The following is a 23,814-nucleotide window of genomic DNA, read 5'->3' on the forward strand; positions in this document are numbered from 1 at the left end:
AGGACTGTCCAATTCCATTTTAAAGCCCTCAAGTATTGGTGAGTCCCACACCTGCTCTGCTGCAGTATCCAATTACCCTCACAGCCAGATGCTTGCTGAGACCAGTGCCTGCTCCCTGTCTGCTGAGGGAAGGTTCTTGGCTGGGAGTAGACTTCTGGTGGAAAATCTCATTTCCAGGAGACAAGAAGTCAATAACATATTTTAGAAAAGTAACCTGGCTTCAGCTGCATCATTTTTGCCTATGCCTTTGGAGCAGTTACTGGGTTCCCCTGCTTTGTTTCTGATGATGGGAGCCATATTTGCATTGACAGCCTTGTCGTGGTTTGAGCCCAGCCGGTAACTCAGAACCACACAGCTGCTCGCTCACTCTCCCCCTTCCTCCCCCCTCTCCCGGAGGGATGGGGAGGAGAATCGGAAGAATGTAACTCCCACGGGTTGAGATAAGAGCAGTCCCGCAACTAAGGTATAATACAAAACCACTACTGCTACCACCAATGGTAATAATGATTAGTGAAATAACAAGGGGAGAGGATACAATTGCTCACCACCCACCGACCGATACCCAGCCCGACCCGAGCAGTGATCTGGGCCTTCCGGGTAACTCCCCCCGGTTTATATACTGGGCATGACGTGCTGTGGTATGGAATACCCCTTTGGCTAGTTTGGGTCAGGTGTCCTGTCTCTGCTTCCTCCCGGCTTCCCCTCCTCCCTGGCAAAGCATGAGACTGAGAAAGTCCTTGGTTGGAATAAACATTACTTAGCAACGACTAAAAACATCGGTGTTATCAGCGTTGTTCCCAGGCTGAAAGTCAAAAAACACAGCACTGCCCCAGCTACTAAGAAGGAGAAAAATGACTGCTATAGCTGAACCCAGGACAAGCCTGCATCTGGTCTTATTGAATATTTGCAGAATGCCTCCATTTTAATATGAATCTCTCCAACCATCCAGCAATTATTCCTCTAATTTCACAGCTTGCATGAAGGCAGTTGAATGTTTGCTGGAGCTGAAACTGCAATTTATGCAATGTTGGTTTCCCAGAAGGTCAGGCTGCTGTACTTTTCCCCCTGCCCTTCTTCCAGTCCACAAACAGCTCTTTTCAGTCCTTGTCCTTCTAAGTCTGGATTTATTTCCATACGGGGACTGGCGTCTTTTCCATATACAGTAGCTCATGCCATCTCCCACCATTACACCATCTTATAGGTCACTCCTTCAAACGGCAAGGCAGACTTTTTTGTATAGAAGCTTGCCCACCTCATCCAGCTACCAGTCCAGGATCAAAACTTTACCTTGGATAAACAATGGAAAGCCTGAGCCCAGGTCTCTGCTAGAGGGACATGATGACATCCATCAGCCCCCAGATCCTGCTTGATCTGCTGAGCCCTGATGGGGAAAGATGAGAGGCAGCAGGACAGTAAGAACATTTTTTGGTGAAAGCTGGGGACAAAGTGGCATTGCTCCCAGCATCTCCTGCCTTCTCAGTTTGCATATCCTTTCTGTAGAGGCAATCCGAGCCAGAGTTTTCACAAATCTGTGTATCTCAAAAGGCAGATATAACCTCCTTCTACATTATGTGAAGCCTGCAGTAGCCTGCCATTTTCACCCTAACATGCCTCTGCCCCTTGTTGTGACAGCTACACCAAGCCTATCTTTGCATACAGACACTAGTCATGCTTCATTTCAGGGTGGTTTACACACCTGGTTTGCAGGTTTTTGCGTCTGGGGGACCTGCGTTGCAGTACCCACCCAAGGATTTTCTGAGCAGTTAAGAGCCCTGTGGTAAATGCTGAAATTCAGCATGGTCATTTTCTGCATGCTAGTTTCAATGGACATTGCCATTTTTTTCTCCTCAGCTCATCCCTCCCTTTGTCCTGCTTATATTACTGTTCACTAAGGACTGGTTCTTTCCTTACCCCATTTGTATCTTCTCACAGCACAATAAGCCTCATGCTGTTTGCATTCTCATTCTATGTCCAATGTCATTTTCCATTCGATGACAATGAGGATTCTCTCACCTTTGTTTTGTCTATAGCTTTATACCTTTCCCTCTGACTGCGGAGTACCCATGTGCTATCACTCCCTACCCTTCCTACTTTTGAAACTCTAACGAAGTTCTGGGCCTGAACTCAGTCCAGCTCAATTACCACCAGATGGGGCCATACCTGCCCTAGAACTCCAGCAGCTCCGAGTGGCCAAGTTTGCTCTCACTAGCAAAGGAGAAGGGGAAGTTCAGGATAGCCAACTGCCTTCTAACCCCTGAAGTACAGCCACGATAGTACAGAGGGGCTGGGCTTCCTGGTACAAGAAAAACTGGTCTGGTACTCCTTTCAGCTACACAAACTACATAAGCATTTACCTCCTCTGGTTTGGGCTGTGATCTACCTCAGGTGTAAGAAAGAAGATGCTTATCCATGTCCATGACTTCGTGTCACCGTTTCACCCCAAACAGAATTTATGCTGTGCTACAAGCCTCCCCTTTCCTGACTTTGCTTAATGGGTATGTATCAGATGGCAAGACAGAGCCAGCCCGTTGATTCCTTTTGATCATGTTTGACTGCTTTCTCAGAAGATGAGAAAGTTATATGTACTCTGGAGGACAGGTCAGAACTGAGAATGAATGCAACCTGGCTTTGTAAGAAGATGTCACGTCTAGTAAAGTAAAATAACTTTTAACTTATTGGTTCTAGCCTTTAATGGGCCTTCTAACATGTGATGAGAATGCAGAGGGGAGGACAAAATTTATTATTTCAAAAAGCTACAGCAACAAAATATCCAAGAGAAGGGGAAAATGGTAAAAACCATTGGAAAAGTCACTTCAGTCTTGGGAGGGGACATGCGGTAATAAAACTGCAACAAAGAAAAGTAAACCCTTACCAGCATAAATTAAAAAATAGATAAATAAATCAAGGCAAAGATAACAAAAAAACAGCCTAAGTTGAAGTTGGTAGCTAAAGATTCCAAGACCTCCAACTGTTGTTTCTTGCATGGGCTAAGGTTCCAGCCAAAGTAAAGTCCAGCACCACGAAAGGGGGAGAAGGAAAGTATGGAAAAATTCTCTGTCAAGGTATCTGCTATCTAAAACCACAGGACCAGTAGAGGATTTTTATCTATGTTTTCCTGACAAGAAACTGGAGCATCAAGCAACAATGTGGTTTGGCCAAGATGATACAGAGAAAGCATCTAACACTTATGAAATAAGCCATTTAACTGTTGGCTTAAAATATGATTTTGAGATAAGGAGAAGGTTCAAGAATCATGGAGCTATGCCAGTAGAAACTATGAGAATAACTACAAAGATCCAGCCCATAATATGTCTTCCTAACACTGTTTTCAGCTAATGCAGATGTGAAGATCCCATTCTTTCTTACTGTCAAGTTAGTGCAGGCTTATAGTGGCTCTCCTTTTCTCTGGAGAGGCTTTGAAATTACTGAGCCATCTGTCTGCTGCCATCTGTTGTTGCCTTGGAAATGAATTTGTCAGGTCAGTTGGAAACAGGTTTCAAATAAACCACTGCTCTGACAGATAATGCACAACTGCACTTGGTGGTGTCACCCTCCCATCACAGTGCATCTGCCTCCCAAGAATTCCCAACTGGTGCCTGCTTCTTCCGTGAGGAAAGCATTCTCCTTCTCCAGCAGGACCACTGCTGCTTGTGCGCAACTCCCACACTCAGTGGGGCCGCTTGGAACTTTGTATCCCACGCACGTGCACTTCCCTGTGGCCTTCTCTCTGCCATCCACCTGGAGATTACAAACAAGCACATCTCATACTCCAACTCTGTGTGCAAAGGCCAGGCAGGTCCCTCCAGCTCTCCTCCAAAGCAAAGGCAGACATACTGCCAGAGCCAGAGTGCCTCTGCAGCCAGGGTGGCCAGAAGACAGACCAAGAGTGCTGTGTAGTGGGGCACAGACCACATCTGTGCCCACTGTGAGCCTACTGTGAGCCAACAGGGTACTGTCCTCGGGGACACTTCTGGGGAAAGAAGAGTCGAGCTCTCTGGTGGAATCAACCATGTCCCTTCCTCCCCAGCCCCTAGTTACAAAGCCATTCTGCAATTCCTCCAGCACTATTGGACTCCTCTCTTGTCTCCATTTTCCAGTTCTGCAAGCATTTTCCTTGGGGAAGATGGAAAAAGGGTCATTGAACAACACATGCTACTGTTCCAGGCAAATGCCTGGTCTGCATTACATGTCTGCCTATCCATGCAAATAAGCAACAGTATATTTAGATAACTGGGACTCACAGAGGACATGAAAATCTGCTTGGGAAGATGTGTAGGTTGGAATGGGTTCGCTCAAGGCTTCACGCTATCTCAGAGCATCACCAGCAGCACTCATGCTACCTTGTAAGCTTGGAGTCAAGCTCTGCACACCCTTGCTGCCTAAAACTACCTACACCTCTCAAATTCACTTGATGGTGAGTGGCACGATCAATCTGTGTCCATATAGCATAAGGAACATGGAATCATGTGCAAGTTAAGCCCTCAGGAAAGCACCCCTTTACTGTATTTGTAGGTCCATACCAAATATTTCTTTTGTATACACATCCTTTGCTGTCACATAGCTACTGCATTTTGTCTCATATAGTGGTTAGATTCACAAAAATGGTTGTCAGAAGGGAAACTTTCTGTATTTCCTTTGGGCACAGATTAAACCACACAGAAAGTCTGAATTGGAAGGTAGCCTTAGGTACAGTCTTAAACAGAGCAGCAGGTAAAGAGCCACTGCCTGGAAGATGGGTAACTGTTGGTCCTTTCTCTCCAGTTGTATTGCTTCACTGTTACCCAACAAAAATCCAGTGTGCTTGGGCTCCACTACATTGGCTGTGAAAGAAGAAAAAGAAGAACCATTCTCTGTGCCAGTGTTCCACCTGTTCTTCCCTGCTTGCAGCAAGAGGACAGGAATCTTCCCTCAGTAACCTTTGAATGGACACGGGATCTGAACATAAAAGGCAGCAGCACTGATCAAGGGGGTACATATTACTGCTTTTGCTCAGAAATCAAGTCCTAGACACAATCCCACAATGCTGCAGATGCAGAAGGGCCATCTGAGGTGATCACATAAAAATATTAACTTCATATTTCCTGCAGAGGAGAGCAGAGTGGAGCAGACGATTCCCAGTGAATAATATGAGCATAATATTTTCTGGAGGGCCACATTACCTGACCTGCAGCTCACTTCCCCAGCACTGGCAGAAGGATTCCTAAGGGAGAGGTGCTTTTCCACAGGAACGTGTGGAAAGGAGACACTGCCTTTTATGCAGAGCTAATAAAACTGCATTCCTTGATTTCCCCCGGAACTACATGAGTGTTTGCCTTAGTGCTGAAGAGCCACAGGCCACTATATTCCTTCACTGTATGACTTTGGAGTTTTTGGGAAAGAAAACCCATTTTACTTGAAATACAAAATAGGTGAAGTCAAATAGGTTCCAGTAGATAGTACAGCTTATGCTGCTGTTACCCAGAAAAGAGTGGGTATTTATAAAGAAAATGTGAGTGCTATCCACCTGAAGCCATTTTATGATATAGATGAAGAGCTGCATTGCTCGCTTGTGTATACTGATGAAGCTTTGTGGGAGTGAGTGAAGCAGCACTAGTTTCGCACTCACCGCCAACACAGAAGAGCACCTCTCTGCTTCAAACTTTATTACCCATCTCATTTTTTTAAGCAAAATAGTTTCCTCCCCTCGTAAAACATCCCTTGTCTGCTACTGAATTGTTCTGCATCCTCTGTGATTTGCCATGGCTCCTTTTCTTCAATACACAACTCAGTTCCTTCCATTTCTTATTCCCCTAGTAGCTGACAAACCTTTATTTAATTTGCTATTGACACAACATGCCAATATTTCTTGATGCTTTGATGCTTCCAAACAAGTGTCCTGCCCTTCTAAGTAAGTATCACTGCATGTCTTTCTTTTTATTTGGTCTGATCTTTTGTTTGTATTGCCCCCCTGAGATACTTTTTAGAACAGCTTTACAAGCTGTCACAGTGTGGAAAATCTGTCTCCCAGAGAAAGGCTCAAGAAGCTCTTAGGGTTTACCTTACACAAGAGAAGATAGTGACTCTGTCACAGTTGCAAGCTATGTACTTTGGGACCGGACTTCCAGCATCTGAGGACTTGTTAATCCAACCCTGCCCCAGAAGCCCCTTCCACCGCCAAAGCCCAAACCCACAAGCTCTCCCAGCCTCCTCCACACACCCTGCAAATCAATAAGCTTGAACCTGAATTCAGAGAACAGGGAACAAATACGTAACTGCTATAATTAGTCACTGGGACAGTGGCCGTGGCATACAGAAGAGTCTCTGTGTCTCAAAGATTTTAGGACAAAGCTGGGGGTTTCAAAGGTGCCCCCACTCAGGCAGGAGGCAAGGGCTTCCTGTGGGATTTCCCAAGTACACTTCTGTAGCCTGAGCTGTGCAAGTCCAAGAGACAAAAGAATCAGTCCCTTACAGTGGCCTGCTGAATGACATCTCTACACTTGCCTTCAATGGCGTTTGTTTCCTTGGCTATGGACACCCAGCAGTGCAAAATCCATTGTTCCTATGCTCAGAGCTTTCTACCCTGCATCAGATGGTAAGCAAAAGGGCTATTTTCAATGATTAGACAGTAGCTAAAGAGTTCCTCACCCAAATGTGAATGAGGTTGGCTGGCAGTATCAATAGGCCAGAGCAAACGTCCCAGCTCTCAAAGAGTTACCCATCTGCAGTGACAAACTTCAGGAGGAATTTCAGCTGAGACATGCTTTATGGTAGTTTTTTTCTATTCCACAATTTGCAATGTCAATTGAAAGCCAGAGATGACAGTGATGTTGGGCTGAACAGCTCAGAGGTATAATTGGATATGAAATGAGAATTGATTTTGATGTAAAAGGATAACTCAGCCACATGCCCTCATATATTCACTGTGCTCTCACCCTCTCCCCAGATCTCTTTATTGTTGCCTTTTATAGAGGAGCTGAATCAGAGCTCCATCTTCTTTATTGTATCTGGGCACTGATTGCTTTGATCATGTTGAAGTGCAGTATTGCACTAATGATCGCTAAACCCCACCTTTGATGTTGGATGTGAATGTACTGCTTTGACAGCGGAGAGAACGTAAATGCTTTTGTTTTCTGATTATTGTCTGTCATGTTTAGAAACAACAACAGCAAGACAGGGGAAGAAAGTACGAATACTTAATGGAATGAAAAATTCCACTGCTGCCTGACTCCCAGCATCAACTGTCAGGCAGTTTCTGCAGGGGCAAGGCTGAATGCTTGTCTCCATGCTGAATTGCAGAGAAAAGGCTCAACTGAGATACATGCAGCATGTATCTCTGGGGAGCATGTCCAGCACACTGGTGTGATGGCCACCGCAAAGGCGAAGCATAGTAGTTCCACCAGGGAGGCACATACTGAGTTGGCTGCACCCTCCCCTGTGGTACTGATGGGTGTGGAAAAAGCCAGCAGCTAAGGGTCTTGCCCCACTGCTCCCCAGCACAGGTAGGCATTGCCTGGACATGGCCCAGCTCTTTCCAAACTGCCTGTTTTGCTGTAATCTGTCTTTGCATTTACACTGTGCTTAACCCCATTGTACCTAACTGCTTTACAGTGCAAGAAAGTCTACTCTGTGCTTAGATCGGTCACCAGTGAAAAACGGAATTGTTGCAAAAGCATTCATTGCTTCCACGTACTTAAATAATCCCGATGGATGGAGTTCCAGAAGGCATAGCAATATAGTCCTTGGATCCTACAGAACCAGCAAAGTCTGCACTGTGAATGGCTTACCTGTTGTAGCTCTTTCCTCTGGCTATTAGCCCTGCAGTCTACTGATCACATTTACCACAGCTGATGTCTGACGTGAGCCTCTGTTTCTTCTATGTCCTCTGGTCCTGGAACCTTTGTAGTTTAGTTACAGACGGCTACAAGGAGAAATGGTGTTTTGGATGGCTTTTGGTGACTGAGAGCTCATGCTCCATGCAGTGTGGCCTGAGCATTTTCTACAGCCCTAGCCAGCCAAACAAGCTCAGCATCTCACCAAACCATAAAAATCCTTATTTTGGAAAGTAAGGGCCCATTTTCCTACTTGTACCAGGAGCCCAGTCCATAATCTCGTTGCTGTAGATTTACTTGTATTGCCAGGACCATATGAACTGTGGTGTCCATGTCAAACAGGTCTTTGAAGTTAACTGTGACTCAGACTTTCCCTGCCACTGCCCAGCTGTTTCTTGCAATGGGGGAAGGATGTTTGCCACAAAACCCAATGTGGTCATGGTGCAGCAGTCAGTCACTTTCGAGAAAGCAAAGCCTTGTCATATGAAAGTGAAGGGAGGCAACAATAAAAACCAAGTGAAAGATCTAGTCTGCCTGACAGCAGATAATTTTAAATGTGCTTCACCTCATTTGGTTATTTCATTTTCCTGAGTCGTTTCATATCATACACACCAACTTTTAGATTTGCCATCTCAAATAACTTCTTTCAAAGCCGTCTTGATGATGGGTAGTACTGGTGTTCCCATATGCCTATAAATATTTAACACTAGAAAATTGTTAACTTTTTCCTAAAGATATATTTAGAGAGACATTGGCAACGGCTGGGGTTTGGGTTTGTTTTTTTTCCCATCTATTTTAAGAAGAGTAGTTTTGCTTCACTAATATATTTACAACATCAAATACCAAGAATGGTTTTTGTGCTGTCCTTTCCTTGGGATGACATTCAACATGTACTTCAAACCAATATATACATGTTACATGTGTTATGTGCTCATATTACAGCAGCCTGCACCTTTCAGGCAGAATATTTCCATAACTTAATTATACCAGTTTTTAAAAAATAAATATTTTCAGAAGAGAAACATTGATTTCAGTGGCACTAAATCATGCAGAATCACAGTCTGGCTGGGGTCAGAAGAGACCTCTGGAGGTCATCTTGTCCAACCCCTTGATAAAGCAAGGCCACCAAGAGGTTGCGCAGGAACACGTCCAAATGGCATTTGAATATCTCCAAGGAGAGGGATGCCATCATTCCTCTGAGCAACCTGTGCCAGTGCTTAGTTACCCTCACAGCGAAAAAGGGTTTCCAGATGTTCAGGAGGAATGTCCCATATTTCAGTTTGTGCCCACTGTCTCTGGTCCTGTCACTGAGCACCACTGAAAAGAGTCTGGCTCCAACATCTTTGCAGCCTCCCTTCAGGTCTTCATATGCGTTGATGCCATGGTGGTGTCCAGAAGACCTGAGTCCAATCTCTAGAGAAAAGATGTAGGGAACTCTGCTTTCCAATGGCTCTTGCAAGACTTAGAGCTGCTTATTCTGTACAGACGGTTAGAATAATATAAGCTTAACAGGTATTGGAGATTGGCAGGATTGCTTCAGATTCTGCACAAGCAACTTTGAAACCTGAGATTGGGCAGTACCTTTGGGCAAGGATACGCATCCCCTATCCAGGTGTTCTTCATTCCAGGAGGCCCCCTCAGAAGCCCTCTTGCTCTTTAGCTCCCTTACCCGCAAGAGTTAGCACTCCTACAAGCATCTCTGCTCTCATGGTCTACAATCTTTCCCAGCAGACTGCAAACATGCTGCACCTCCTACCACTAACTACTACCCTGGGCTTCTAGTTTTATACCACAGGGCAGAGTGGAGGCTGAATGGTAAAAAAAAGAATACCACATACTAGGAAGAGGTCAGAGGCACTTAGGCTTACGGATGATTCACCTGCAGGGCTCCCTGGCCCTTGTCTTTCCAAGAGACTGCTGTCTTCCAAGAGACATGCTGTGACCACCATATTCCTACAAACCTTGGGCTTCATCATGGAAGCTCCAACTTTACAAGGTGCCTGGAAGTCCACAAATGACATATTGAAGCAAAGATTATCAAGTCAGGCCCAGAACAATATTCTACTCACTATATGCTGCGTGTGTCTCCCTTGTGTCCCTGTACAAGCAACACTGCCCACTTAACTCCCTGAAGTTTTCAGATTTCTATTACTCCATGCCAGCCATTTCTAACACAGCACATCGGGCAAAGTGTCCCTTCATCCACCTCTTCAAAGGTGTCCTTAAAAATGTGAGGGGACCACTTTGAACATGGAGGTGTCTTCAAAGGAGAAAGAGTCCATAAAGGAAAGCTGGAGGGAAGAACATTATAGGCTTTTATTTGGTACAGGGTGGTGGTTCAACACAACTTCAGTGTCCATGTTTCTGTTAGTATCACCATGGACTCAGAGAACCTCGCGCAAATAGAAGAAGTACAAGAGGATATGTGATGACTCTGAAGTTACAATTCATCTGCAAGTACATGGTAGCCAAAAAGCCATTTTATGCATGCAACTAGGGACAGAAGAAAGAGTTGTCTGTGACGGAGGGTGGTCGCAAGGACTAGGTATACATGTAGTATATGTATACCTATATATGTATACCTATATGTATATAGTTGAGGCAGGAAAAAACAGGGCTTCAAACAGCTGGGACAGCTCACCACCCTTGTGCTGAAGAAACTCAAATTTACCATACTCTGTAGCATCAGACACATCATCAAGGTTGAAAGTTGATAATGCTTTAGAAATATTATGTGCTCTATGGAAAGGATTGAAATGTGAAAACCACATCAGACAGACATAAGTTTAGCATGTTTAAAGCTGGGCAGTATGATTAAAAACTTAAGGAATTTTTGTGTAGATTCAGCCAATGTTATTCTACAAACAGAAGGGGTGAGCTACTGGAATTTATTCCAACTTCTGTCTCAAGAGAAAACATTGCCATTAAAGGTCCAGCTACAGACATGGCTTTTGCTCAGTAGACATGACTACAAGTCAGATGTTTTTACAGCCTCTAGTGACAGATGCGTTTCTAGTGAATTTGCAGCTCAGGAAGTACAAAAGAAATACCTGTGAAGCATGGTAATCCATGCTTCTGTGAAGGAAAGATTATCTCCCATTGGACAAAGGCTCAGAAAAAAAAGTTTTGCCAAAAGTCACAAAAATAAATAGTAAAAATAGTGTACCAAAGGAAAAAACTTAATCTTGATTTCCAGAGGCAGTCTTCCCCAGTGAAATCATTATAAGATTCATATTGCTCTTCCAGTCTTGTACAAAAGGAACCCATATCCTTTCTCAGCAAGTGAAAAAGGGTACAAGAAGTGAAAAGAGTGGGGAGCAATTCAGAGGGCATAGTTTCCAGAAGAATACCATTCAGCTGCAAAGGCTTCTGGCAAAAACTCTGAGAACAATTAGAAGTTGAGAAGCATTAAAACAAGAGACTCTTGGGGCATAAAGGGAGGGAGAGATTGATCAACATCCTCAAAGTGCAACCATGGGAAAATCTGATTTCTGAGTTGGCAAAGGCGTAGGCACAAAGGCCTCTTGGGCAGAGGCTGGAAGTTGAATTGAGGTAAATTTGAACCAGAAATGTGGTGAAAGCTGTTCAAGAGACAACAGATAACACAACCATTGGGATGGTCTAGGAAAGAGTGGTCCAGCTCAGTGCTGGGAAAAATCAATTCTAATGTCTGAAAAGCAATATCATACTATCAGTAAAAGATCTGATAAAATTGTGTAAGAAGTCCTTGGTGCTCATCAGAAGGAACAGTATCATTGCGCAGAGTGGGCTGCATGAAGTGATAATCTTTCAGAGGAAAGCTCATTTACCAAGCCAGACACCAGGCAAGGCAGCTTCTGCTCCTTGTTTCTTCAGAAGTGTCAATAAGTCCAAACTGTGTTCAGCTCCCACCCATAAAATGGAAGCGACAGCAGAGACCCACCTTCCTGCAAGACCAGGAGTACAGAAGCATCAAGATCTTCTTTATACTACAGAAAGGAGGAGGGGGGAGAAATCAAAGAACCTTTGATAAGTAGGACATCAAAATGATCCCCCATCCCTGCCTTTGGAGTCGTGAGGAATCAGTCTGTGGGCTGTACTACGCATAAGGTCTGAACCAAAATCTTCTGAGAGATTCAAAATAGCAGAGCCCTGGTTTCTTTTGAAGAACAAAATAGCTTCGTTTCCTCCTATATACCAGTGAAAAAACCCTTGATTTTGGATTCATGCTTTAGTTTTACTAGTGCCTCAAGGGCAATGCACTCTTAAACCCCATGGCTAGAAGCTGGTATTATCCATATCTGTTTTTAGAAATGGCCAAGGCTGAGGAATTGATTTCTTTAAAAAAGAAAAAAAAAAAAAAAAAAGGTCTAGTCTTTGACTGCAAAAGTATCCAAGTTTCTACTTGCACTCAAGGTAAGTAATATCTAGCTGTCTTCCCAGTGTTGAAAAGTTCCATGCCACTAGAAAGGATGGAAATTTAGCCTTCCAGTTTTAAAGCACACCAGATTCACTTGACCATATAATTTTTAGTTTGAACTTCAGTTCTGCTTTACATTTATCAGCTTCATTTAATTTTTTAAGCAGCTTCAGGAAGGAGTGGAGTGTGAAGTGCTGTTATAGTGCTAACTTGTTGGCATGTTACTGTTCACATCAACGTCTGGCTGATCTGTCATCTGTTAACCCAACACCAGATGTTGTTAAGCCTAGTTTAGCTGTAGCAGAGATGTAATGCATATGTCTTGTCATCTTGTTTCTGCTGCTTAAAGCTAGTAAGCCATTAATAATGCAGCAGTTATCTCGTCTGTTGTTGGCCTCCTTGACAGTTAGAAATACTTTGTTACATCTCCAAGAATAAAACTAAGTAACAATGGTGTACTGCCGTAGGGCCTCCCAGATGGTTTCAAACACAAATTAAGGCTCACCAGAAGTAAAAAATACAGAAAAAAATGCGTGTTCCCCAATGTCCAGTAAGGATGTTCCAGAGAATGGTTTTTGCCACTTAGTGCTACAATCACCACCTGCACCAGTGCATGAATAGAGTAGTTCCAAGCACAGAGAAAATAACTAGTGGATGGATGTGGGGGGAAACACAAGTTGCACATATCTGGCTGGAGACAGTTCACGTTTCAGAAAAAAAATGAGTGACTCAACATTTCCATTAGCCCTCTGAATGGAAGGCTGAAAATAGATTTGGTATTACAGCTTTTCTTCAGAGCCCACAGAGCTCACTGATGGTGCCGTACTAATTGGAGAAATCTGACAAGTTGTTTTGTCCCGTGCTAGACAGAAGGACTGCAGAGTGGTCAGTCCAGAGGAGATGTCGGCAGTGAGCAAGTGCTCCCTAGTACTGGGAACGTGCAGCAGTTAACACCCTTGTAAGGTGATGAGGTGTGTTTAAGGCTAAAAACAGTGTGGTCCTGATGATGCCTAGAGTGTCTATTGGCTCTGAGTGTCTTTTCAAGGGCCTGTAAGATTTCAGTCTGCCATTTTCTCACACACATTGTCTATCTTACCAGGTGGCAGCCAGTGAAATGTGATAAGACTGTTTAGATTGGTTTAATTTGCCCAGGCATGCAGTCATTGACCCTAAGTGTTTATTCTGGGACAATACAAACTCAGCATTTTCAAAATTTCCTACTGCTCCTGCGCAGACGGTCTCCATAATAAAGCCTTTGTTACTTGTAAACCTAAGTGTTTCAAACCCATCAACGTTTAAAGTCTTCAAAGACATCTCACTGCGCATAGAGAAGTTTCATTCCTCCTGATGCAAAGAACTGCCACAGCTACCTCCACAAGGGACAAAAATCAAGACTGAAATGGCAGATGCAAGTAGCACAGCAAAGGGACATCATTACTTGGAACAGGCCAAAACTAAGGTTTTAGGAAAAACAAGATTACCCTAGTCCACAGGACATCACCTGAAGATGCATTAAAGCTTGAGGCATGAAATTCAGAAGTCTTGAAACTCCTGCTTAGACATTCCATGTGAAATCCCCATAGCAGCTGGAAAGCCCTGCAATGGGCCTGATTTTCCAACAGCACTTGGCAAGCTCTTATTCTATGCTCTGAGACATGGACGCGAGATCTCAGGGAAGGGTACCATACCATCTGAGGAGCCCAGGCTGGACCCTAAGGGAACCAAAAGCTGCAGGTCCCAGAGGAGGCCGAGAGCCAGACAGCGGGCTGGCCAGCAGGGGACCGTGGTAAAACTAAACCAACAGTGCCCTCGAGTGTTGGAAATAAAAATCGCCTATCAGTTGAGTACGTTCCACCTCTTCCTGCTCCCTGCTCCAAGACGTCTGGGCCATGGCAGCGCCAGAAAGCCAAACAAAAAAAAAAAAAAAATAAATAAAGGCAAAAGATGTAATGGACAGTAAAAGATGAAGCCCATTGAAGAACTGAGTTCTCACTAGCTTTGCAAGCTAATCATGACCCCTTCCCTTCACAGCAGTTGATGCTCTTTTGGCCCTGTGTTTGCATAGAAACAAAAGGTCACAAGACTGGACTTCCTACCCATATTTGAACTAAACCCCAAATTTGTCTTCCTTAGCCCAGGAAGATGTCCCGTGAGCTTCCCAGTGGCTGGTACATCACAGTTTACACATGAGATGGATTGTCCCCCACCTTGCATTCAGCGGGGACCACTACGAGCGGACCATTATAAACATTAGCAAAATCTTTCTTTTTACGTTGGCTTGCAGTGGCAGTGTGGCACATTAGAGCTACACAGAGATGCATCGCACAAACCAAGAATAGTATAGGAAAGTCATTGTCACAATGACACTCTCAAGACAAAAAAAGGTGTGTGGTTTTTTTGGTTGTTTTTTTTTGTTTGTTTGTTTTTTTTAATCTAAGAAAACAGAAAAAAGGTCCATCAGAGCCCTTGTAAGGGACTGTGTAGCCTTTTCTTACATGCCCCTTTAGCAGTCAGTCCAAGCTGCTAGCTGTATGTCCCAGTGAGCTTGGGCATAGACTGGGAGGTCCTGGGTGAGTAACAAATAAGGAGAAGGAAGAAATTCTTATAAATTATAGAAGTTTGTATATACTCCTTTTGTATATAGTAATTTTCTTTCTTGATTTTTTTTTTTTTTTTAACCTAAAACAACAAACAACTAAATTTTAGCTACATTGTACAGCTGTCATGCATTTATGGATCTGTGCAGTGGGAACTTAGATCTCCAAGTGAGGACTTAGTCTCCAAGCTCCCAAAGATGTGCATATGGCAGCTTAGGTCAGAAGTGAGATGGAGCATGTTGCAAAAAGTTCCATGGTCTTTTATACATGCTCCTGACTATATTTTCTTCTTCCCGCATACGGCAGCTAAGCATTTTTCTCTTGAGATTTTTATCTTGATAATGAACAGCCTGTGCTGTTCTTGATTTTTACTTTTTTCTTTCAAACCTTCATTGTAATGTACAAGCATGTACACACACACATACAAAATATTCTTCCACATATTTCCTGTAAAATCTTCTTTTGAGTGCTCCACCAGCCAAAAAGCATTAGTGTTGCCCCTGCACCCTGCGATTTCACACTTACTGCAACCTTACCTCAAAAGACACGAGCTGGACTTGGCCCATGAAGCATTCAAACCACAATTGGAAGGCAAAAATGATTCATGCGCCTACTTCCACAATCTAGAGTCAGGATCAGCCAGAGGTGGTCTGAGGTGAGTGTTTAATGTTTGGAGTCTTGTTCCAACATTATCAGTATTAATGAACTTTTCTCCAGGGCAGCTGTTCACCTGCCTAAAAAGATTCAGAAATCAGGTGCAAGATTTTCTTAACTCCCTCCTCTATCCACTGAGAACAAATGAAATAACAGAGACATCAGGAAACTCTGAGCTTCCTCCGCTAAGAAGTAGTTTCCTTCTACTCTTTGCTTTTCAGTTGGAAATGAAACACGGTGACTTTCGCGGAAGCAGTTGCACCATGTGCCAGAGGCAGCCTCAGTGCATGAGTCATGAGCTACAAAAATCAGACTTTCAGATCCGCCCTCAAAAGACAGTGTGCAGAGCTGAGAACAAGGAAGATGAGGAAAGAGGAACATCTGCACAAAACTTTAAGCAAAAGTCCATGCAGTCAGGGGAAAAAGACCAAAACCTCAGCTCAACATAAAGCATCCCAAAACATTAATGAACTAGTGTAAACATGGGACTTTGCATCTTTTACTGTTTCTGCACCTACTATCAGCAAAACTTCGGTGGGTTGAGGCTGTGTTATCCTTGTCTGTCTTGAGTACTGGGTTTTCAAAGCATGGATGCCTTCCATTTCATTTCACTTCATAACAGAAGAATGAATCTTCTAACTTGTATGATGGTTTAGCCTATATTCCTGCAGAAAACAAGCTGAACAGTTTCACCTGGGCACGTGTTCTCTCAATTAATATAGTTAATATATAACATGTGCTTCACTTGAGTGTATTTTAAGATGTAACATCTACTCTTTCAAAATTATTTTCTGTTGTCATGGGAGCTATGACTGTTCACTTAACCACTGTCTTCATGGAAAAAAAAGAAAAAAAAGGAGCAATTAGTCTGTCTCTGTGTTAACCACTAAATAGGCTTATTTCTTTCTGTTATCATGCTGCAACACAAAGACAGCTTCACAATTGCCAAATTCAGTCACTGCAGATTACCAGCTTTTCTATGGTCTTTGTTCTGTCACGTTAATGTTCACTAGAAGAGGCATAGTTTCTCACAAGCAATTAAAAGTATCATTCGCAGAAGAAAAGCTGTCATCTGGGGATAAAATGGCAGGTCAGGCAGGCAATTGCAGCACTCTATTTGTTCTCTTCAGTGCTTTTCAAATTCTGTCTTTCTGAAGAGCTTTTAGAACACAGACATCAACCTCTCATTTTTCTCTTCGTTAAAGAGTGGGATTTTCAAGAGAGCTCAGTATGGACCTAATTCTCCTCCTACTCATCCCAAGGGTAAAACACTCCGTGGTTTTGGTGGCAGCAGGGTAAAGCAAGTTCCTGTGCACTGAAATCCCACTTGCTGATATTCTCTCAAGGGAAAAACAGCTAATTCCAGGGATAAGAAGACTTTATTGATTATAAGTGAAACAACACGGACTCCAGCAGTGCAGGGATCTTCAGGCTGCTCCCCAGAGGCACAGGCCAAGCCAGGCCTGGAACATCAACGTGCTGGAATAAAACATCTGCTTTGTTCTGTCCTAGCTCTCGATGACCAGCTGTAGTCCCTTCTGCTGAGATGGGACAAAATGCTGGTCAGATTTTCTCAAGCCCTGAAAGATTTAGGAGCACAAATTCCCCAGGAATCTGTAGGTGAGATTTAAAACACATCTATAGCAAATTTGCAGGGCTGATCTAACTAACTTTTCCAGGTGACAGTGCTATTACATAGCAAAGGAAAAATCTAAAAATGTAAAGAGGTAGAAATCTTAATAATGGACGGTGTGCATCTCTGGAGACATAACATGCTCTGCTTTTCTGGTAGAAAACCAGACTTCATTCACAGCTTTGCTGATGCAGAGCCACTTGTATCTCAGCTGCCTAGGTAATGTAATTTACATGAAAATACTGAACTGTTCTCTGCTGGACCAGGCAGAGGACTGTGGAGGTAGCCTGATGAATAAACACAGGCACATAAGTGGAGCTCAAGGTGGGAAGAAAGAAGAGCTGAGATCACTAAATAGGTGAGAGGCACCTCAAATCCTACTAAATCACAACAGTAAATATGTGCATAACCATTACAGAGACCCTGGCCACAGGACACTAAGAAGGGGAGGCCATAGTGTCAGCCACAGAGCTGGGGACATGAGGAGGGAACACGCAGGGCCAGGGGTGAACAGGTTAGGTCCTCCTAGGTGAGGAACTGTGCAGTAAAGGATGCTGCCAAGTAAGTCAGGATGGATGGCAACTTAGTTGTGGTGGTACTTCAGCTGATGAATAGACAGTCAGTAGTGTCCTCACACGCTGTAGCAGAAGGCACTGATGTTTGGGGAAGCTGCTGCAAGAAGAAGAATAGAGCACCAGTGAGTTCAGATCCTTTAGACCTATATTCAATCCAGACTAACATAGTGCCTCCTAGGTGGTCAGCACTGACACTTCACAAAGTCAGTGCAGAGGGATAAAGGAGTAAGCTACTTCATGGGGAGATTTCTGGAGCACATCTGGAGCACCACGGTCTAGGCCTAAGCTGCTCTGGATGCACCTCCACTGACACAGAGCACTTATGTAGAGGTTTTAACCTGCAATAGGCTGTAGGACTCTGAGGTCTCCTCAAAAATCAGTAGAAACCACAAATACAGCTTTGTGACATAATCCAAACTGCAGGACTGTTTCTCATATCCCTATGTGTACTGCCCAAAATACATAGAAGCCCTCACACCTATTTAATAGAAGCTGTTGCTGACACTGAAAAGACCCTTGGCACCTCCTGCTCCTGAAAATCTTTGCTATTCAGTGTTTCCTCTTCAAGGTAGAAGTGTTCAAATAGTAGCACTTAGAGTGAAAGCCGTTGTTGATATCTTCCCCTCCCTTGGTTGTCTTCCCATTGCGCCTAACAGCACCATCTTCCCTGCGTTTACAGGCACAAAATGCAGAAGCAGCTAGACTTGGACAACTAAAGCCATTCAGCACTTCTCTGGCCACCACCACTGATGCTTTGGCAGCTGGTATCACATTCCTGCCTGCAGTGCCATGGTGCTGACCTCCTCGTTTTCCAAAGTAATCCCAACGCTATCAGTCACATCCACCCCATTTCAAAACAAATTCTTTTTTAAACTTCCCCCTCCTCTTCCCCCATGTTTCTAGTGTTTACAACCTAGAGCAAGGTCTTCTAAAAGAAGGAACATGAAGCCCAGATTCAGAACTGTGAGATGCTTCAAGTTCAGTTGATGGCAAGGTTTAGCCACCTATGCTGACAAAATGGGTCAGAAAAATTACTTTCAAGTTCCAGTTAGCAGCAGGTATCAAAAGAATGCTCTTGGGTCCATGTTGTGCAAATTCAAAGGAAAGCACAAAGGCACAACACATGTGGCATACAGAAAAGTTCATTGGGACTGGGTCGTCACTCGTCTCATCATGTGTTTTGTTACAAAGACATAACCAATGAATGGGTGAAACCAGCCAATCTTTCTTGCCATCCTAAATCAAACACTCATACTTCAAAGACAAAACTTTTGAAGTTTGACATGTAAATCAAAAGCGTAATAACTGGGAAAATCATCCATTCATTTACTTCTGTGAATGCTAAATCACATCTTTCAGTATAAGTCAACCAAATTATTAAGGCTGCAAAGCCTCCTGCAACTGCTGAAAGTTTCTTGCTTCCTGCAATGAGAAGCATGATAACAGTAACACTGAAATAAAAAGAAGTCACAAAACTTGATCTAATACATGATTTGGAATTGAAGAAATAGTTGAAGATATTAAAAAGGTGATACACCTCAGGCATTGCTTCCTACAGGGAGATAATACAAGTGAGTTCAGGATTTGCACAGCTAGTTTATCTGGGAAAAAAGCTTTGGAAGAACATTAGTAAGTGAGTTAAGGAGGGTTTCAATATGGTGCTACTCATACATAATGATTTCATTATTAAGGTTTACTGTATTAGACACCAGTTTGTAAATGCATGACTTTGTTAAAGCACACCCAGTATAGATACGAATGTATTCATCTTTGGACAATGAAAAAAGGAACAAACAAGTGAAGTTAGCTCTTCTTACTGAGGGAATGTTGGGCAGAAAAATACCTTTTTCCTCAAATGCAATCAGAAAGTTTTAGAGCAGGGTGGTTTGGTTTTATTTTCTCAGACACTCTAAAAACTGTGTGTCACCTGGAAACACAGGTGCAGAACCGCTTTCTTTCCTGAGATTTCCCATGGCTTAATGGCCTGGAAGGACCATAAGAATTTTCAGCAAACATGTCAAAACTGAGGCTTTCCTCACCGTCCTCCAACTCTCTGTTTCTCAGACAGGAGAAGATCCTGACACACTGAAAACCCAGGGCCAGTTTATGACTGAAAATTAGCTGTCAGGACCTGAATCTTGCAACAGGAAAAATATAGGGATGCTTGTCAGAGCCCAAATGGCACTTTCTGGGCCCCAATGGCCCACAAGCACTTAAAACAAGCAATGGGAATGGGTCCCTATGAAAATCATTAGTAGAGACGACAATTCTGGCTCCAATCTGGCAGCTGAGCAATTACTTCAGTGATCCAGTGATGAGGGATTCACACTTGAATTCACAATTCACACATGCTTCTCTGAATGTTAACTTTCAACCACTTCAATGGAGAAGAAATACTGTCCTATCATGTATCCTGAAGACAACCTGTGACTGAAACAGCCTTGAGGCAACTCAAAGAATTTCAGAAGAGCAATCTCAACCATTTCTTTGAAAGTGATGAACCAAATCCCAAAATACTGGGCTGTAACAGCTTTTCATGATGTTTCAAATTCAGAGTAATCTCTGAATATTTATATCATCAAGAGATTGAAGTTAGCTGCACATTGGTTGAAATATGTGAAATTTCAAAAAATGTTAACTTCCACTGGGAAGTGAGATGTCCATGAAACAAAAGGGGAAAAAAAAGAAAACTGCCTTAAAGGATTTTGACACCTCCCTCCAACTGAAATGAATGCATGCTAATTCTCCAGCTGTCCTATATTCCTTTGAAAATTCTGAGCCATAAATACTTGGACTAGTGGCCTCACAATATGATTAGCTCCCACAATATCTTGCAGCAAAGAGCACCACAGGCTCTACCCCTCACAAGCAGTTTTAAAGGTGCTCCAGTGGGGCCTCCCTTGTCTGATCTGGAAGGAGATTAAGAAGGTGGCAGCATGTACAGCCTGAAATCTGATTAAATTTTATACTATTATCAATCACCTTTCTTCTTTTTTTTTCTTCATTTTATAGAGTTGCAAGTCCTCAACATGCACCCTTTTTATTCTATTCCCCAAACTTGTATATAAATTGAAAAAGCAAATACTAGAAGTAGTAAACTGGCTGCAAGCCCTTCAGCAGCATACAATGAGCAGTGGAACAGCACAAAATGAACCAAGAGAGGCAACTTCGCAGGAAGAGAGAAAACTAGAAGATAAAGATGATGCTAAAGTTAGGAAGAGCAGAAGTTAAGAGGAGGTTTATTGTTCAAAAAGGTAACAAGGGAGTTTGTGTCTTCCATTTGGCCCATGCCTTTGAGATGCTTCTAGTGGATCAGACATTTCACAATTTCCTTTCTATTCCTCCATGGCGAGATTGCAGGGAGTGAGGGGGAGGGAGAGGTGTGTCCCCAAACCTTTCTCTGTGTTTGCAGTGCACTAAGAGGAGGTGAGATCCACACTGGCAGCTCAAGGAAGCCAAGACAAAACTATGAAAGCAGATGGTGAAGTCTTCAGGTCTGTCAACAGTAGGTCATGTAACATACTTTTTCTCTACTACTCCTGTCCCACTCCTCCATTCGTACTACTTGCAAAGTATTGCCACTGATTCTACTTTAGGTCCTTCTCAGTGTATCAGAGTGATTTTTTAGAAAATCTTTTCTTCCCAGTTAGGTTTTTTGTGCCCCTTTTCTTGTTATTTTCTGAATTTCATTAATTTTTGTGTCTGAGGCTTTCGCTCAGACTATTACTAGAAGGCATTCTATGGAGCAAATAGTTTTAGCTGGTGGAAATCAGTCTGTCTTCTGATTTGTGCCTCCTGGAGACTAAAATACCATGTAATACTCTGGATTCACTTCCGTTATCCCATATTGCTAACAGGAATTTTTCTCTATTGAATAAAGAAACTTGAAATATTTCAGAACTAACAAAGAATTACATGTGGTTTAGCTGCACGGTTAAATCACTATGTTGATTCAAAAAGGCCATTAAAAAGCCTGCAAGAATATTAACTGAACTCTTTTAATCTTTTGCAAAATAAATTATTCATCTCCCCACAGCTCAATTCATCCAGACATAAGCCCTAGAAAAATACTTTGGAGAAGGGGGGAAATCCCTGAAATCCCAGTATCCAAGGAACTTGTGCATGATGGAGTGGAAGTATGAGCACAGTTTCATAAACACATGTTTATGAAAACGTAATTGCGGAGCACAACTAATGAAACCTTCTATGGCACGGGCTGAAGAGCTCAAAAGAAGAGGGCAGGGGGAAAAAAGCTTCACCTCTCACTTTTTTTGCTTAGAGGGGAAAAAAAGTGAGTCAGCACCATCTCCAGGCAGCAGGATACCTTGCCAGAGCAAAAAGCAGAGTCTGACACTCAGCAGGCTACCTGGAAATATACAAGCTCTGACAGGCTACCTTTTGCCACAGTATTGTGCTGTTCTTATGAATAATGATCATCTTGCAGCACTCCAGATGATCAGACCAACACACAGATAGCTGCCTGGCCTATGCCAGACAAATGCTTCTACCCACTGCTCTTCTCACCTGGGAAGCGCCGTTTGCTTTATCAGACTGCATCTGTAATCGACATAAACTGAAGTCAGTGCTTTTGGTGAGCCAGTTCTCACCTTTGTGATTCACTGTCTGGGCTTTGCTGTGAGAAAAACAGCCCAGCTCACCGAGTGAAAGGGGCTATTTAGGGAGAGGGGGTTTTTCGAAATATGCAAGGGCAGAAAAGAGCTAAATGAGAGTGGACTTCAAAAATGCTCTTTGCAGAATATCACATGATTTTTGGCCAGGAGTAGCAGATAGGAGCAATGGTAACAAAACCAGAGCTGCAGTGGAGAGTGTAATAAGGAGAGAAATTAAATATTGATCATACCTTGTGTCAAGAAGAGAAAAAAAGAGTGAGAGGAAAGAAATCGAGTGAAGAGGGGACATATTTTACATAGCTAAAATCCTTTTGTAGCTGCAATTGGGAGACTCAAAAGCAGCTTTTCATTCAGAGCAGGGATGCAGGAGGGATTGCCTGTCAATCTCACACTGTTCAGAGCCAGGGGCACAAGAGTTCTGCTGGACTGGATTAGACCAGATGCCTCATCCTTCCTGCTTTCAACTAAGGACACATTTGCTATCTTATTGTGAGAGGACAGAGGCTTTGAACAGCTCGCACCAGCAGCATATGAGGGAAAGACTCTTTTTGACCCCCAAAAAGGTACACAGTGCACAGTGAGATTACTCTCTCAGCTTCTGCAAACAGTTGTTGGACCACATGTGCCCCAAATCCCACCTCAGGGAATGCAGTCCTGCCCACTCTCGTGGGCAGTGACAATCTGCCAGACAGCTTCAGTAGCAGCAGGATTATGGAGATGACAGGAGAAAACCTAGCAAGTTCTGCATGTGCCTCCTAGAGACTGGAGCATTTTTTAAAATTCCTCTTCTTCCCACAGCGACACTAATGAATAGAGGGGGCTGCTGAACCTGTGGCAAAGCTTCTGAGCTATCAGATTCTTAAAATACATACCACAAGCAGTAAAGAGAGGAGACAAAACTTGTTGAGAGTATGCTAAGAGTCACAAGCCCCATGTTTTCTGCTTATCTCCATACTAGGTACGTTCTCCTGTGCAATGGGAAGGGAGAGTGGGCTGGGCATTTGTCCAGCTGATGTAAATTGCCACAGTTTCACTTGCTTCAGTGGTGCTCCCGTGGCACTGGCAGCAGATCTGGCCACTGCCAACACCACCAGCATGGGCCTGGGTCTAGGTTGAAGCAGGGTTTACACCATGGCTTCTCCAGAGCTGCCCAGCTGACTGCAAGGGAATGGAACTGATTTATAGTAGCTGAGGTCATAACCTACTCCTTAAGGGAGCTCTTTAAAGCACCGAGAGTCTTGTGAGGAAGTTCACTGCCCCTGACCAACCTGTATCCCAGCTGTACGTACATATTTGTGTGTGTATAGGCAGACAGACACATAGGAAATTTTAAGAAATAATACATCTGCTAAAATACAATTTCACCTAGTTCGAGTTTATGAGATCTGGCCAGGAGCTGAATTCCAACTGATGTGGTCTTGAATTCCATGTGAAGACAATGGGATAACACAAAACTCATGTCTCATCAATCCGACTAACATTGCTCCTGTTTGGACTGAGCACGGATTTCTGAGGGT

This window comes from Strigops habroptila, chromosome Z, assembly GCF_004027225.2.
Source record: "Strigops habroptila isolate Jane chromosome Z, bStrHab1.2.pri, whole genome shotgun sequence".
NCBI lineage: Eukaryota > Metazoa > Chordata > Aves > Psittaciformes > Psittacidae > Strigops > Strigops habroptila.